Raw genomic sequence first — 19,314 nt, forward strand, 5'->3', positions numbered from 1 at the left:
GCCTGGTATGGTAGGAAGATCGTATGAGGAAAGGCTGAGGCACTTGGGGCTGTTTTCATTGGAGAAAAGAAGGTTTAGGGGTGACTTGATAGAGGTGTACAAGATGATCAGGGGTTTAGATAGGGTTGACCGTGAGAACCTTTTTCCACATATGGAGTCAGCTATTACGAGGGGGCATAGCTTTAAATTAAGGGGTGGTAGGTATAGGACAGATGTTAGGGGTAGATTCTTTACTCAGCGAGTCGTGAGTTCATGGAATGCCCTGCCAGTAGCAGTGGTGGACTCTCCCTCTTTATGGGCATTTAAACGGGCATTGGATAGGCATATGGAGGATAGTGGGCTAGTGTAGGTTAGGTGGGCTTGGATCAACGCAACATCGAGGGCCAAAGGGCCTGTACTGCGCTGCATTTTTCTATAATCTATGTTCTAACATAGATCAAGTCAGTGCAAAGAACCATTTACACTACATGAAGTCCCTGCCCATCTCTGATCCAAAATCACATTCAACCTTTCATTATGTCCAAGAAAATGACTATATCATCATTTTTAGCTAATTTACTTGCACAACGACCACAACTTTTCGTAATTTGCTTAATGCATCAAGCTCAAATATTTTACACAATCTAAGTTTCATTTTTAGTTTAATCAGCAGCTCTAGAGAGATCATTACCAATCATGTTCTGCAATTTATTGATAAGCTATTCCAGCTCAACTGTGAGCATTGATTGTATTTCTTCCTCTCCACGTTATTCCAGGTCTCATAATCAAGCTGAACATGATTCACGCAGTGGAAAATCTCATCCTCAAATATAGACAAATTAAAGTGCCAATGTTATACCTGAGAACAATGTCTCTGAGTGTAGCCATTCCATTACCAACAGAGCTTAGACTTGGCAGGCCGGTGTATGCTAATTTAATAATTAGATTCCCTTCAGTATGGAAAGATGCCCTTCAGCCCAACAAGTCCACACCAATCCTCCGAAGAGTAATGCGCCCAGACTCATTCCCCTGCCCTATATTTACCCCTGACTAATGCACCTAACACTGCATGCAAATTAGCATGGCCAATTCATCTGGCCTACACATCTTTGGATTGTGGTAGTAAACCCAAGCAGACAGTCGCCCAAGGCACTGTGAGGCAGCAGTGCTAACCAATAAGCCACCATGCCACCCAGTGATGACTCAGACTGCTGTTTGAAACTTGACTGCATCCTGTAAAACTGAAAGTGAAGATAGTAAATGTGTACAATAAAATATGGGTACAGAATTACCAAAATTAGACGTGGACAGCAAATTTGTGTTCAGGATCCCTCAGAAGGTACATGACAAACAGTTGAGATAAGAGGAATGTGCTCAGAACCAAGATCCCATGAAGTTTAATAGCATGATTGTGTGATGGTAAGATGGAATCAAGAACAAAGCAGCACTTTTCCAGTTTTCTGACTGGTACCCAATCCTGTTGCATCACATTCTATTGCAAGATCCTGACAAAAAACAAGAATGACAGACAAAATCTCCAATTACTATGGTAAATCAATTGCATCTCCTGACATAGTCATTATCACGAGATCTGGATATATAAGCAAATTACCAGTATGTTATAAGAGACTCATAGGCTCACTTGTTCTTTTAAATAGTTAAACTTAATTTTAGAAAAGAAGAAATGTTATATGTGTTCCTTGTGTACCTAGGGGAGTTCACCTTTAAGAGCTCCATGTGTTGTGAGTATAAAATGTTGTGACTTTGCCTGGTGGTTAATCTGTTATCAGTTTGCAAGCTGCATTCAGAGAAATTAGATGGTTGCTATGATTGATTCATAACTTATAACATGCTTTAATATTTAAATAAACTAACACACAGCGTTAATTAAACTCTGATAATTAATTTTGATTATTTGACCATTAATACTAACATGACAGGCCTAAATGAAAAACATGGTGAGTATGAATTTCTCTTTTGATTTCTTCAATTCTCAATCCTTTCCCTCGAACCTACATTCCTTTACCCATCATTTTAAATGGTCTTTTTTTTAATATCGCGTCCTGTCAGTTATGCATCAATCTTTCCATGTAACTGTTACTCAATCATGATTTATTTTGACTTACTGAGCTTCCTCTGAGCATTCAGCTATCCAGATCAGCATGCCCATCATAGCCTTGTATTGTCTCTTATTCAACTCATGTGTTCAATCACCCCCACCAGCACAACCAATTTTGTCCTCCACTTCCAATAAGTCTTCCTTGCTTCCCTTGCTGCTATACATCTCTAAGTAGTCTTCCAGTTGTCCAACTACTTGCCAAGATTCTTCTCGCACTGCTAACATGTCTTCCTGCAATGCCTTCCCATCCTTTAGATGGGGATTATATTCATTGGAATCTAGAAGAATGTGAGGGCCTCTTATAGAAACATATAAAATTATGAAAATAAGATAGAAGTAGCGAGGATGTTTCCACTGGTGGGTGAAACTAGTACAAGAGTGCATAGCCTCAAAATTAGGGGGAGCAGATTCAGGACTGAATTGAGATGCAATTTCTTCACCCAGAGGAATGTAAGTCTATGGAATTCCCTACCCAGTGAAGTGGTTGAGGCTTCCTCAATGAAAGTTTTTAAAGCTAAGATAGATAATTTTTTGAACAGTGACTGCATTAAGGGATACAGTGAGAGTGCAGGTAAGTGGAGCTGAGTCCACAAAAAGATCAGCCGTGATCTTATTGAATGGCAGAGCAGGCTCAAAGGGACAGATGGCTAATCCTAATCCTAGTTCTTATGTCCTTATGTTCCTATCTGTAATTTTTCTGTTGAGTGTTTCATTTCTGTTTTGCCCCTTTTATTTTAAGCTTCTTTTGTTTAAGCCCCCATGCCTGCCCTGGTCAGGTTTGCTTCTGTCAGCCAGCGTGACTACATTGCTTGGGCAAGTTGCTTGGGTCACATGGTCTGATGCAGTAAACAACAACATTTTCCAAGACCATTGAGAATGAGATTTCTCATGAGGTAGTCGACTGGGGTGGGTTGTCTGTATCCTTTACACTGACAGTTTAAGCAAATAAACAGCTTGAAAATGAAGGACTGATGCTACTGAAGAACTGTGTATTCATCGGAGCTTCTGGGAAGAAGTCCATCACCTGAATAAACCTAAAACATATATGGGCAGATTTGCGAACATACATTGTTCTCACTTTTGCCTGAGAGGTCTTTTACTTTTTTATATTTTAATTTGTGAGATGTTGACATCATTGGCTGGCCAGCAATTATTGCAGGTCCTTAGTTACTCTTGATAAGGTGATGGTAAACTGCCTTTTTGAACTGCTCCAGTCCACCTGCTGTGGGTTGACCCACAATGCCATTAGGGATGGAATTCTTGGATTTTGATCCAGCAACAGTGAAGAAATGGTGATATATTTCCAAGTCAGAATGGTGAGTGGCTTGGAAGGGAACTTGAAGGTGGTAGTATTCCCATATATCTGCTGTACTTGTCCTTCTAGATGCAAGTGGTCTGGATTGAAAAAGATGCTTTCTGAGGATCTTTAGTGAAATTCTGCAGTGCATCTTGTAGATAGTACACACTGCTGCTACTGAGCGTTGGTGGTGGAGGGAGTGGATGCTTGTGGATGTAATGCAAAAAGCAGGTTGCTTTGTCCTGGTTGATGTCAAACTTCTTGAGTCTCATTGGAGCTGCATCCATCCAGGCAAGTAGGGAGTATTCCATCACAATTCTGACATGTGACCTGTAGATGGTGGATAGGCTTTGGGAAGTCAGAAAGTGAGTTACTTGCCACAGTATTTCTAGTTTCTGACCTACCCTTGCAGCCACTGTGTTTATTTGGTGAGTCCAGTTGAGTTTCTGGTCAAACATAATGCTCAGGATGTTGACAGTGAGGATATAGTGATGGTAACACCATTGAATGTCAAGGGGTAGTGGTTAGATCATCTTTTATTGGTGATGGTCTTAGCCTGACAATTGTGTGGTGTGAACATTACTTGCCACTTGTCAGCAGAAGCCTGGATATTGTCCAGATCTTGTTGCAGGAGAAAGGGAGGACTGCAGATGTTGGAGATCAGAGCTGAAAATGTGTTGCTGGAAAAGAGCAGCAGGTCAGGCAGCATCCAAGGAACAGGAGAATCGACGTTTCGGGCATCAGCCCTTCTTCAGGGCCTTCAGCCATTCCTGAAGAAGGGCTGATGCCCGAAACGTTGATTCTCCTGTTCCTTGGAAGCTGCCTGACCTGCTGCGCTTTTCCAGCAACACATTTTCAGATCTTGTTGCATTTGAACGTTGAACTGCTTCAGTATCTGAGGAGTCACAAATAGTGCTGAACGTTGTGCAATCATTGGCAGACATCATACTTCTGATCTGACTTTAGGATGGAGGGAAGGTGATTGATGAAGCAGCTGAAGATGGTTGGGCCAAGGACATTACCCTGAGGGACTCCTGCAGAGCTATCCTGCAGCTGAGCTGACTGAACTCCAACAACCATAACCTTTGCAGTTAGTAAGGCTGACCTATCTGAAACATTCTGAAAACTTCATATCAAAACTTAATACCAAATTTACCCTGGTGTCAGCATCTGATATTCTAGCCTCCCCAAAATTATGCTGCCCCTTCTGCATTTCTAAATGCTAAGGCAGGTCAAGAGGATTTCATTTAGTAGTCCTGCTGAATGATTCTATTGTACAAATCTAAACAGGGCAGTCTGCTCTATGAAAATGCCACACTATACATGAATGTATATTCATGCCTTCTAAGTGGTGTACCTGGCTACCAGTGTATTTGGATATCATAACCTGGACATTAGAACCAACTCACAACCCCTCCCGCACAACAGTGGCTAACCTAGAGTCAGGGCGTAAAATGTTCAGGTATCAGACTGATTAAGTCTACTCCTGTTTTATGTTCAATGGTCACGCTGTGAGAATCTAATTTATATTCAGCAAATTACAGGGGAACCTGAGGTCAATTACTGGAGTGTTAATTTATTTACATTTTTTTTCTCTCTGACAAAGTCTGCCCTTGGTCAAACCGTTGGTGAGCAGGAGCTCTTCTTAATAGTATTTATAGGAGTATATGGAGAGAAAATGATACAAAGTGTAAAGTTGTTTGGACAGATTGATGAATGGTTTTAGAAAAAGCTTTAATAACCAGATTGTCTGATCAAATATATTAAATCTGGAGCCTTTACCATTGTTTTAACTCAGCGGGAGGCTGAAGAAGTGAGAGTTTTAGATTGTGTTCATAAATCAGTTGAGAGGACTCTGACAGTGATTGTGATAGTTAAAAGCAACATATGATAATATCATTACATTCAAGGTGTCACCTGAAGTTGGAAGAAGACTACTGATAAATCAAGAGAAGGAACAGTAGAAAACTCCCTGGAGACAAAACGGGCTTATGACAAGAAAAGTTTTCATTATTGCATGTCACATTTCTTCCTTTAATCTTTAATGGGATGTAGGCATCACTAATAAGATCAACATTTGTTGCCCTTTGCTAATTGCCCTTGAGCTGAGTGACTTGCTGGGCTGTTTCTGATAGATGTTAGGAATCACCACGTGCTGTTTGGAGATTTGTACCATTGTTAAAAAATACTGTGATGATTAAAAATTGCTCATTCCCACGATATTTTTAGAAATTAGTTTACCATGGTAAATTCTTTGCTGATATCGGGCTTTAATTGTTGGGATATACAATTTGTAAACCTTGCAAAAATTAGCTAAGGATGTTATCAAGTAAGAAGTAGAACAATGAAAGAATAGCTAGCATCTGTGTTTTTCGTAGGAAATTAATGCTTGCTTTAATTCCAATAATTTTCCTGCATTGTGAAACTCAGAATTTAAAAGGAAAAAGTGATGAGTTCTATCCAGGGAATTAGAATAAAGTTGTATTGCTTTATTCCTCTATATTTCCACTGTTTAAAGGTGTTGGGCTGAATTTCAGTTGCCAGTCCAAGCAATCACACTTCGGGCATGCATTGATAATTGCATTCTAATTAGATCCCAAAGCCTCCAGAATCCAATATAACTTTCAAATGCAGGTTGAGGAAGAGTGATGGGAACCCAGATGTCTACCAATTAACTATGGTCAATTGGCTCAACACTAAGCCAATCAATGGCGTAGTTACAAATTTTCAATTGAGCTACATGCATTATCTGAGACATGACAGAATGCAGTTATTTTGAACAAATAGGAGCCATCAAAATGAATAGATAAACTGTACTGGTGAACAAGCAGAGAATAATATTCAGTCACTTGACCATTGGTACAGAATGTCTGTGTTGGAGCTGAGAGGCCTGCATTTATTAATGATAAGGAAAAGACCCCTGAGAGGAATATGAGGCTGCTGGCATTACATACCTAATAAAACATGGCACCACAAGCCCAGGTTAATGAATGAGTACTAGCTGAGAGAGTTGAAATGGGACCAGATGTTTGTCACATTGGGCAGAGCAGTGAGGAGGTGCTTCAGCAGATGAAGCCAAATGGTCCGAGGGACCATCGATTGTACCCAGGAGGCCAACAATGTAGAAGCTTTGGCCTCTACAGACCCTCCTACATCATCTACTCAGAAAACTGAATGCCAAGTCATGCTTGTCACTTGCCTTTTCAAAAGGCTCTTAGTTTCTATCTCCCACCTCAAGGCAGCTTGCAGTGTTGCTAATTGCATGCCAAGCAGGATTACTTGCATGCCAAACAGCATAAGCAGCAAGTGACAGACAGGCCAAAGTGTTTCCACATATCTAAGCTCTGCAGGCCTTTGATATCCAGTCATGAATGGCAGGAGATAATTAAACTGCTCACTGGAGGAGAAGACTTCAAAAATGTTCTCGTCCCAATAATGGGGGAGACCAGCGAGAGTTTGTAACAACCTTCAGCCAGAAGTGTTGAATAGGTAATCCATCTTCTGGAACACCCTAGCATCACAGATTCCAGTCTTGAACCAATTTGATTTACTCCATGTGACATAAAGAATCAACTAAAGGGACTGGATAAGGCAAAGACTATGAGCCCTGACCACATTCCAGAAATAGTACTGAAGACTTGATACCAGAACCTGCAAAACTCATAGCCAAGCTGTTCCAGTACAGCTACAGCATTTACTGACTATGTATAAAATTGCCCAGGTGTGACATCTACAGAAAAAGCAGGACAAATCCAATACAGCCAATTACCACTACCATCAGCTGAGTCATGATCAACAGTAAAATGTGGAAGGGATCATCAACAGAGCAATCAAACAGCATTCAATCAGCAATAAGCTGCTCACTGACACTCCATTTGGGTATAGCCCAGACCATTCAGCTCCTGCCCACATTACAGCCTCGGTTCAAACATGGATAAAACAGCTGAACCCAGAGGTAAAGTGAGTGTGACTGACCTTGACTGGGAGAAAGTGAGAACTGTAGGTGCTAGAGAGTCAGAGTCAAAAAGTGTGGCGCTGAAAAAGCACTGCAGATCAGGCAGCATCTGAGGAGCAGGAGAGTCGATGTTTTGGACATAAGCCCTTCATCAGGAATGGCTCATGAAGGGCTTATGCCCGAAATGTCAACTCTCATGACTGACCTTGGTGTCAAGGCCGCATATGACTGAATGTAGTATCAAGGAGCCTTAGCAAAATTGGTGCCAATGGGAATTGGGGAAAATCGCTCTGCCTGTATAATGGAATCATAGCATCACTACAGTGCAGAAAGATGCTATTCTCCCATTAAATCTTCAATGACACCCCGTCTCCCGAAGTGCATCTCTCCCTGACCCACTCCCCAATGCAAGTCCTGTAACCTTGCATTTACCATGGCTAACCTACCTAGCCTGCATACTCCTGGACACCACGGGCAATTTAGCATGGCCAATCCACCTAACCTGCATATCTTTGGACTATAGAAGGAAACCTGAGCACCCAGAGAAAATGCACACAGACACAGGGAGAATGGGCAAGCTTCACAAAGATGAAAGTGAGGACTGCAGATGCTGGAGATCAGAGTCATATTAGAGTGGTGCTGGAAAAGCACAGCAGGTCAGGCAGCATCCGAGGAGCAGGAAAATCGACGTTTCGGGCAAAAGCCCTTCATCGGGAATGAGGCTGGGAGCCTCCCGCGGGGTGGGGGTGGGGGGGGGTGGCGGGAGGGTGGGTGGGCTGGGGAGAAGGTATCTAAGAGTGCAATAGGTGGATGGAGGTGGGGATGATGGTGATAGATCAGAGAGGAGAATGGAGCAGATAGATGGGAAGGAAGATTGACAGGTAGGACAGGTCACGAGGATGGTGCTGAGCTGGCAGGTTGGAACTGGGGTAAGGTGGGGGAGGGGGAAATGAGGAAACTGGTGATTTACAAGGCACAATTCAAGGATGTGATAAAATATTCCCCATTTGACTGAACGAGCAGACAACTCCAACAATTCCAAACACATTTGACACCATCTGGTACATAGCAGCCCTCTTGCTTGGTACTACATTCTCAAATATTTACTCCCTCCACCAGCGATACACAATAGTGAATACCAACTATAAGATGTAGTGTAGAAATTCACAATGCTCCGTCAGCAGCATCATTCAAACCCCAACCACTACCAGCTCGAAAGACCACAATAGCAGGTATATGAGAACAAGACCACCTGCAAATTTCCTTCTAAGTCACACACCATCCAGGCTTGAAACTGTATCATTGCTCCGTCACTGTCACTTGGTCAAATGCCTGGAACTCTTTCCTGAACAGTATAGCATTGTGTATCTACCAATAGCACATGGACTGAAGCAGTTCCAGAAGAAACTCACCATCACTTTCTTAGGGGTAATTCATGATGCTTAATAAATGCAGGCACAGCCAGTAAAGCCTACATCCCCTGAATGAATGAATAAAACACAGGAACTCGCCTTGGGCCAATTAAGCCTTAAGTATTTTAAAATCTTGGGATTGGCAACCGGAAATGCTATTTGTGATTTTCAAGCCTGGATTGAAAATCAGGCTAATTGTTTTTACTTGATCTTGGTCACTGACAATAAGTGGAGAAATATAACAGACTATAATGTCAGTTTGTTACTCATTACATTACTGTAATTAGACTGACAATTGTCAATAAATTCCAAGCACATGGGCAATTTGGATTGCTAATGTTGGATACATTTTGGAAGTTCACACCAGTATTGCCACATTTACATTCAATAATGTCATTAAACACATGGTAGTGTTCATACAGATCCAAATCGGCTAGTTTCTTGTACATTTGCATTTGCAAACTTTCTGGCAGCACCAGATACTTATATTCAGTTATAAAGTCCACCAGGAGAGTTTTTGAAATCTTGGTCTTTTTTCTTTCCTGTGGACCAGACTACTGGGCATGTTTCCAGCAAAGAAAGGGGGACATATAAAATATTTTGGCTGGCTGGTCACCACCTCTCTGCCCAATGCTGACCTGACCCTCATTAATTGTTTAAATAAGATTTAATTTAATTGACTCTATTTGTTACCCTTGTCATAGTAAATTTAGCATGGACAAATAGGTGGGAGTAGACAGGCCATTTTTTTCTGTGCTCTTGAAGGAAATACTTGGAATTGCGCACCTCATTTGCAGAGCATAAGGTGTACCGCACCCCCCAACCCGACCTCACTCCACCTCACCTCCCCATGCTTTCATTCCATCACCTTCCCCTTAATACATGCATTGTTCTGCTACTACATTCCATTTTAGTGCCTGGAGCTTTACTTTCTGAGGCAGCCTTCCCTCTTCTTCATGCTCCTTGCTGCAGTCTTGCCAACAACCATTCGTGGATTATGGCACTACTACATCTCTTAGAACTACCAGTCAATCCAGTTCGACAACTGCCGCACCCTCAGAGTGCCAGAAGCACCACTCTCAACCAATTTAACCTGCCTGAAACACATTATGGTCATATGGTAGGCTTTTTCCAGGCATGTAAGGCTTGAACCTAATCTTTCTTCTCAGATCAATAAATGGACTTCCATAAAATGCAGCCCATTATTTTAAATTTGATTATTGAATCCATATTCACCATTTATTGTCCTTATTTATTTATTCTGTACAGTGCTTATTTTCAGAATTTAAATGCACAGTAGTGATCCTTTGATGTGAACCTGAATCTTTACTCATTTGTTGATATTGTTTGGGTAACCTCGAAGCTCAAGTTTAACTTTGCATCTTTCCCTGTCCTTGCTCGTGTTGGTGTCTGGCCATTGCCTCTCCCCTTTTCAAAGCTTAACTGTGTACAATTTGCCATAAGTCTATGTGCATCAGACAATATGAACAGTGGAATAAAGAAATACTTAACTATTTTTTGTCCCTAGCCTTCATAAATGAAGGGGAAAGGTTTAAATTTCAATGCCCTCTTTTATGATTTTACAAGAACTGTAAACATTTAACAAGAAATTCGAGTACTCATAGACCTTATACCAGAAGGTTCCACAACTTAAAATTTATAGTAAATGATAGTCAATGACCATGTTCAACATGACAGAATCTAACCATCTTTACTCCATGTGCCATTACCATCACTGAATTCCCCCACTATAAGCATTCAGGCCATTGACGTGAAACTGAACTGGACCAGCCATATAAATACTGAGACTACAACAGCACATCAGCAACTCGAAATCTTGCAATGAATAAGTCATCTCCTGGCTTCCCAAAACCAATCCACTATGAAGAATATACAATACTCCCAAAATGCCTAGATGACTGAAGCTACAACATCACTCGAAGATTGACATGATCCAGGACAAAGCTGCCCATTTGATTAACAATTCATCCAGCACCTTCAACATTCAGTCCTTTCACCAATGACACACAGTAGCGGCAATATTATGCTTTCAACAGTACCTTAAAACCCATGAATTTTACCATCTAGAAAAATAAGAGAAGCAGATACATGGCAACATCATCACCTGCAAATTTTTCATGATACCATAAATGACTGAAAACCATATCAATATTCCTTCGGTCGCGAGGTCAAAATCCGAGAGCTCCCTAAGAGCTCTGTGAATGTCCTTACCTCACAAGGACTGCAGTAGTTCAAGAAGGCAGCTAACCATTCAGAAAGAAAAAATAGTTAAACATGAAAATGATGCATTGAGGTCCAACTCATCTTGTGCGAAATGGAGACCAGTACATTCATTTCCAAGTATTGCTATTTCTCTTTACTTTTTATATACTGTTTTATCCCCTTCCAGAAACAACTTCTCCAGGGTATTTCAGGATGAGCAAGAATTGTTTATTCAGCCAGTGACACTCACATTCTATGAGTGAATATAAGAAGCTATACAAAAAACAAACTGAAAATAACTCCTAAAAATATTAATATAAAGAATGACCTGTGTGATTCTGATACCACAATGCAAATTGCATTTAGAATTAGCTGCTGTGCCAAAAGGAAACAAATATTTTCTCCTAGAATTCTGTTACATTAACAGTTGCCTTCATTGGAAGAGCTCTCTGAAATTAAAATCCCTTAGTATTAGCATTCTTTGTTGAGTACAGATACCAGATCAAAGTATCTCAGGAACAAGAGGAGGGCTGGACAAGTACAGTGGAGGGAACTTGTGCCTGGAGTCCAAGAAGGTAGGGGAGGTGCTTAATGAATACTTTGCTTCAGTATTCACTACTGAGAGGGACTTTGATGTTTGTGAGGACAGCATGAAACAGGCTAATATGCTGGAACAGGTTGATGTTAAAATGGAGGATGTGTTGTAAAGTTTGTAAAATATTAGGATAGATAGGTCCCCAGGGCCAGATGGGATATACCCACAGTTACTACGGGAAGCGAGGGAAGAAATTGCTACGCCTTTGGCGATGATCTTTGCATCCTCATTATCCACTGGAGTAGTACCAGGTAGTTGGAGGGTGGCAAATATTATTCCCTTGTTCAAGAAATGAAATAGGGGTAACCCTGGAAATTACAGCCCAATCAGTCTTAACTCTACGGTGAGCAAATTATTTGAGAGGATTTCGAGAAGCAGGATTTATGATTACTTGGAAAACCATAGCTTGATTAGAGATAGTCAGCACAGCTTTGTGAGGGGCAGGTCATGCCTCAGAACCTTACTGAATTCTTTGAGGATGTGACAAAACACATTGATGAAGTAGAGCAGTAGATGTGGTGTACATGGATTTTAGCAAGGTGTTTGATAAGGATCCTCATGGTAGGCTTATTCAGAGGCATGGATACAGGGAAATGTCAGGATACAGAATTGGCTGGCCCATTGATGGGAGAGGGTGGTAGTAGATGGAAGGTATTCAGCCTGGAGCTCAGTGACCAGTGGTGTTCCACAATGATCTGTTCTGGGACCTCTGCTCTTTGTGATTTTATAGATGACTTGAATGAGGAAGTGGAAGGGTGAGTTAGTAAGTTTGTCAATGACATGAAGGTTGGTGTAGTGGTAGATACTGTAGAAGGCTGTTGTATGTTACAACAGGACATTGACAGGATGCAGAGCTGGGCTGATAAGTAGCAGATGGAGTTCAAACTTGAAAAGTGTGAAGTTATTCATTTTGGAAGGTCGAATTTGAATGCAGAATACAGGGTTAAAGACAGGATTCTTGGCAGTGTGGAGGAACAAAGAGATCTTGGGGTCCATGTCCATAGATCCCCCAAAGTTGCTACCCAAGTTGATAGCATTGTTAAGAAGACGTATGGTGTGTTGACTTTCATTAGCAGGGGGATTGAATTTAAGAGCCGCGAGGTTATGCTACAACTCTATAGAGCCTTGGTTAGACCACATTTGGAAAATTGTGTTCTGTTCTGACTGCCTCATTATTGGAAGGATGTGCAAGCTTTCGAGAGGGTGCAGAGGAGATATACCAGGATGCGGTCTAGACTGGAATGCATGTCTTATGAAGAAAGGTTGAGGGAGCTAGGGCTTTTTTCATTGGAGTGAAGAAGGATAAGAGGAGACTTGATAGAGGTGTACAAATTTATGAGAGGCATAGATATTATGGATTGCCAGAGACTTTTTCCCAGGGTGGGAATGGCTAATACAGGAAGATTTGTGGGAGATGTCAGAGGTAGGTTCTTTACACAAAGAGTGGTGGGTGCGTGGAATGCACTGCCAGCGGTGGTAGTGTAGTCGGACACATTAGGGACATTTTAGCGACTCTTGGATACACACATGGAAGATAATACAATGAAGGGTACATAGGTTAGTTTGATCTTAGAGTAGAATAAAATATTACCACAACATCGAGGGCTGAAGGGCCTGTACTGTGCTGTACTGTTCCATGTTCGGAACTACAATGTCGTCAACTCAGCCATGAGTTTGTTAGAAATAATAACAATAGTTGTCCGGTAATCACTACTAACAGATGACATAAACAATTGACTGCTCATGCATCAGTAACAACTTACAAGCAAACTCACAGTTTGTTGCCCATGAATAACAAATTTCAAGTGTTTTTCAATTTTTTGAACAACTTCTTCTGATATACATATATCACGACTAATTTCTGTTTCATTTGAAGAATTTGATTCAATCGTTCCCTCTCAAAGAGTGAATACAATTTGAATTTGGCTTTTGTGTAACTATTATTATTACACCTGACTCAGACAAATTTAAGAATGATAAATTCCGACAGACTACCATGATGTCAGACCTCGCATTCCAGGAAGGGAAAAGAGTTCAGCCCAAATATTTATTAGAAATATAGCATTTTAATTCTTAATGAGCTAGATTTATCTTAAAATAATTTCCACATGATGGATGTTTTTTCCCTCAGCCCCTTCATGTCAGAAACAAGTCACCCTTTTCACGCATAAATCAGACTTCTTTTTCTTCAGATTCTAGGATGGCTACTATTTCAATGCTTTCCCCCATTCTTCTGTGATCAATACAGAACATTGTGTTGAGCTATACTTATGGATGCTGTGACATGCCAATAGATTGTACCACATTTTAGCATCGCATTTAATAACAATGAAGAAATAAATAATACAGATTAAGACACTAATAAACTCACATTTACTTTAACCGTATGTTGGCTAGCAACTCTTAAAATACTTGCTCAGCAACAGTGAAGCAGATTTGTTTTTTAATAACTGTTTATCAGTTACATGTACATAATTTAGTTTGTCCATATTTCATCCTTGGATAAATATTCTGACATATAATAGCTCTTTACTAATCATCTTGTTAGGTTCCGAATTTTACACTGAAAGCCAACAAAAGGATTTTCCTATTGATAATGACATGTCAATGGTAGTTGATATCACCAAAGGATTCTGTTTAAAAATTCAGCAGTTTTCAATTGATTGTCCTTCTAAGCTAAATAATGGGAAAATAGTTCTCAACATTTGTTATTCTTTATCTGTATCTTCTGTTTTCTCGATTACTCTTGGTATATACTGGCTGGCAATTAAATTTGCTTGTAAGACTTGCATATTGAGGCCCCAAAAGTCTTCCCCAAGTGTCTTCCTGATCTTAATTTAATCTTCTGACCAAGCATGAGTGGCCCCTCCTGAAAGCATATCCCAAGAAATAAACATGGGCTGTTGGGGTTAGAAAATTATTTTGCTAAAGTTATCTGGGTACTTACCAGAAAGCAAGCTGTTGCAGTTCAGCACTTTGAGAACAACAAGGGTAGACAATAGCTTTCTGCAGCCTAAGCAGAGAAAATATTACATTTGTAATTCACTGTGTAGAATATGGGTGAGGTTTGAGAACAATTTTAAATTTGCAAGGAAACAGGCAGGTAGGAAATTTGTCTAACTCAAAGCTAAAGGAAAATAAAATCTACAGTGAGCCTTCCAAGCCAGAAGCAGTTTACGGCTGGTTTGGTTAGTCACCTTGAAAGAAGCAGCAAGAAAACAGCTGCCAGGAGCTGGGAGTTAGTTCTCAACCCAGAACTGTACAGAAGCAGCAGGAACTTCATGGGTCATTGCGAATTAACATTTTTCTGAGGTTTCAGTCCCTGAGCAAGAAATCAGTGAACTCCAAATTTCAGCTGAGAGGTTCATAGTCATGATGTATTGAAGAAAAATATCACTTCACCAAAAGCTAATGGAAGAATTTCTATAAATTTTCACACCTCAGACAATAGCTGTAATATTGAGGTAAAATCAAAGTAACTTCTGGGGGCCGTGGTATAGCTTTAACAGAAAAAAGTGTTAATGATTTTCAAGCTTTTTGTAATGTATATAGAAGCTCTTAGGGGAAGTAAAAGGTAAAATTGAGTTTGTAGCATAAGTAAATTTAAACTGTAGCACTAAATTAATACTGCTTACTTTGTTCAATTATTTTTAATATAGAATCAACTTTGCCTCTGTCGGAGATAGGAAATTGTGTGGCATCTTCTATCAATTATTTGTGAGATGTGTCGATTTCTTATTAAATGTTAATGGTGCCATCAAGATCAGTCTGCACTCCATGATAGGACAGTGCTGCGTTCTGTTAAAAGCTGGAAACAGTAGATTCCTGCAACTGCATTTGCATTCACCATTAGATTGAAGAGTATCCTACCTGATAAGATCAGATGCCTTTTTTCTGCCATGTCTTTTTGGCACTGCTTAATGATTTGTCCCTTTGAACCAGAGGTTTATTTGTATTCATAGTTGTTATTGGAACCAGTATTCACAAGATTTTCCTTGACGTAAGGACCCTGACATTTGTTCTCATTGATGATTTTGACTGTAAAACTTTCTACTGTGTTAATCTGTTGAAGGTAACCATACTTGAATATTGTTGGTGGATCTCAGACTTGTTAGATACCAATCAGCCCAGACAAGTTGAAAATTAAAAAGACTTGGTTGAGTCTTGAGTTTCTTCTCTGGTAACTAATCAATACATTTTGACTTCCACTCCAGAGATCTACAAATGTGTGCACATATTATATATTCCGAAGTATAACTTGAGCCTTGAATTACAATTTTTTTAGGCAAATGTAAGGGTCAACATATACATGAGTAATATTGTTGAAAGATTGAAATCTAGCCAGGTTTTGGGAACTGCAATGTATGTCACAATCTCAGTGATTGCTGGTCATTGTTCAGCAGGGAACTGCCAACCCAGGTCACCCTATGTCTGATGGTTTAAACTGAAGACACCAAAGGTTAAAATAAAGGACTCTCAGGACTGTTCCTGCCATTGACAGCATCAAAAATTGGAGTAGGTTGGAATGATCACAAGAACCTGCAGGTTTGATCTGGATACAATTAGCTATGAGCAGTGAACCCTCACAGATTTGGTGGAAAAGACATTAAAATATTTAAGGAGGAAGTCAGTTAAGAATGTAACTTAGAATACAAGCTTTTGGAGTGCTGCTCCTTCATCTGGTAGCTACCTGATAAAAGAGCAGTGCTTCAAAAGCTTGTACTTCTAAATAACCTGTTGGACTATAACCTGGTGTTATGTGATTTTTAACATTGTTCACCCCAGTCCAACACTGGTACCTCCACATCTTGATAAAATAGAATAGCTGCAGCCATGTTGAGCTGACAGAGTCCTACTCACGGCATTTTATCAGAGGATGTGCTATCACTGCTTGACCGTTGATTGCTAACTTCTTGGAAGTCAGTTTATTTGTCTGTGATTCACTCACCTTCATCTGCATTTTTCTGCTGATAGCAACCAAAGTGGCATCTAACATATGACCTTATGTAGCTCTACTTTCAACCTCTGATGAGGGATAAGAGGAGCAACATCAGCAGCACGAATAGAAGCTACAAAAACAAACATCTGCTGCTGTTTTCTCTTTGACCACATTCTGTTCCTCAGGACAATGAGGATGGACATTGAGATTCATCTCAAAGGAGGTAAGATGTCAGCACAAAATCTATAGACAGCAGATCAGCTCTCTCAACATGTCTGTGCACAAGTGCCTCAGGAGTGTCTATGGAAGCATGTTGCTGACATCAGCAAACACTCAGAACAAGACCTCTTTTTAAGTGGGCAAGGTAATCATGCATTAACAATGCCTACCAAGGTGACCATTCATTGCAAGACCAGCCCATTCCCCACCATTGCCTGTGTTCTCCTCCAGACTCCTGTTCTACAAACAGAAAAATAAATTGAGAGTTGGCAGTAAGAGAAGTGGATTATGTCAGGTGTAGAGAAGGATAATATTTGTGGAGAGTGGATAATTGCATGCCATCTCACATCCGTACTTCAGTGATGAATGTGGGAGTATGAGTTTTGGATGTTGAAAAGGAGATATCAAAGGCTGCCTAGAGAGAGATGAATGAGTGGAGTTGCAATGTGAGTTTGTCTGAGGCGTTTTGCACAGGAGGATATTGGCAAGGTCAGAATATGCTGGATAGCATCTGACAGTGTTAAACCTCACTCTGTTCCACCTCTCCTGAGTTCCTTTGAATCTTCTGGTGCACTGTATCCAATTTGGAGGAAGCACACTCTTTCCTCAACTATTTTTTTCCATGCCTGCTTCACTATTTTTTTCCAAAAATATATCTTAACTCATCCAATTTCTAAAAGTACATTACAAAACACTTTGACTTGAAAATTACAAAAAAATGAGTAGCAAACTTGATCTTGTTGCCATATAGCGTGTTGCACTCTTGTATTCAAATGCCATAACCTCGATATTTACAATATACATTTCATGCCAGGCACCCAGCTTAAGGGCAAGACATTTCAAATTGGAAATTACAGAAACTTTATTTCTATTGTCCTGTTTCTTCATACAAGATGTTCCTCTCTGAGGTGACTTAATTTCAATCACATAAATTCCAAAGAAGGACTTCCAGGGAAGAGTGAGACACCTGGGATGACCATTCCCAAGTCTCCATCCTATTCCTATAATTGCTGAAGCCTCAAAATCTATATAACATTTGGCAGTTCTGTCTGGAGAGGATCACTCCAATAAGAAATCCTTGCCTTGACAGTTTCAGAAGGTGACCTCATGCATCCTATTTAATTCATTGGAAAACCTGAAAGTGGAATGCTAATACTCTGGCAAAGTTAAAGAGCTTCTGTCAGAATTCTTAAATTGCAAACCTACTACCATCCCGGCCAAAATTCCTTCACACCGGTCTATACTTGTTCCCAAAGCTTGTGGATCTGTTTAGATTATTGTTCTATCTGATTGGTCATTTCTTCCCCTGCACACACAAATTTCAGATCATTTATAATTGGTGCCCAGATCCCAATAGCCTTAGCATTATTTTGCATGAAAGTCATAAAATGTCTGTGAACAGCTGTTGGTAATGAATTGCAAGCGCTGATAGTTTTGTTTACTGAATATGCAGATCATTGGTAAGACCAGCATTTATTGCCCGAGCCTCATTGGCCTTGAGAAGATGATAGTGAGCAGTCTTCTTGACTGCTGTAGTCCATTTTGTGTAGATATGTAAAATGTGCTGTTAGGATGCTTACTCTAAGATTTTGACTCAGTGACAGGGAAGGGACCAACTGAAAAAATTCCAAGACAGTATAACATGTGATTTCGAAGGAACTTGCTGAAATCACAGAATTTGACCAAGTATGTAATGCCTTATTTTTTTTTGTTGGAAGGTATTCAAGAAGTAATCAAATTGTCCCTCCCACTCAATTATTCTCTTGCTTGCTCATGCGTAAAAAAGGCTACCACAACATTGCATTAAGAAAACGTCAAGATGGCCATTTTGTAAAACCAAATTGTGACCGGTTCAAATGTTGCCATAGCAATAATAAAATTCCGGCACAGTGATTAAAAAATAGATAAGTTCTCCTTATTAAAACTTCAAAAAACATAATAAAGAATATAGCCAATATGTGCAAGATGCAAAATTAATAAATTGTAGCACTATGAGATACAAATGAAATGACACCTTATTGCAGTTTTCACAAATCTTCAAAGTTTTCAAAAAACATGCTTTAACCTTTTGTCCCTTTTTAAGTCTTGATAAAGCAGTACAAAGTTTCAAATGGATCTCGTATCATATCTTTAATTAGTGCCTTGATTAAAAAAACACTCTTTTGCTGTAAGGCATTCACCAGAGAGAGTACTGTGAATTAAAGTCAATATCAAAGCCCTGTAAAACACCGTTAGACTAAAAATCACAAAAAGCAGCCTGCTCAACAAAAGAAGCTTAACTGACAGTGCTCCTTCATTTTAATTTACATAATCCTAAAGATCAATGTGGTCTTGAGACACAGAGGTCCCACAAGGGTAGCGACATGTCTATTTTAATAAAAGGTAACATGTTCTTATTGATCTGAACTATGGAATTTTCTATTGAAAGGAAAAGAAATAGACACTGTGATGCATCCCTTTTGGCCCACTTTAAGACATGAGAAGATTAGAAATATTATGAATAAAAACAGTAATCATTCCTTTTTCTAATCCTTTTCTTTCATGGAGCGAAGTTAAACTCAATTTCCACAGAAAAT

This window comes from Chiloscyllium punctatum, chromosome 20 (assembly GCF_047496795.1).
Source record: "Chiloscyllium punctatum isolate Juve2018m chromosome 20, sChiPun1.3, whole genome shotgun sequence".
Taxonomy (NCBI): domain Eukaryota; kingdom Metazoa; phylum Chordata; class Chondrichthyes; order Orectolobiformes; family Hemiscylliidae; genus Chiloscyllium; species Chiloscyllium punctatum.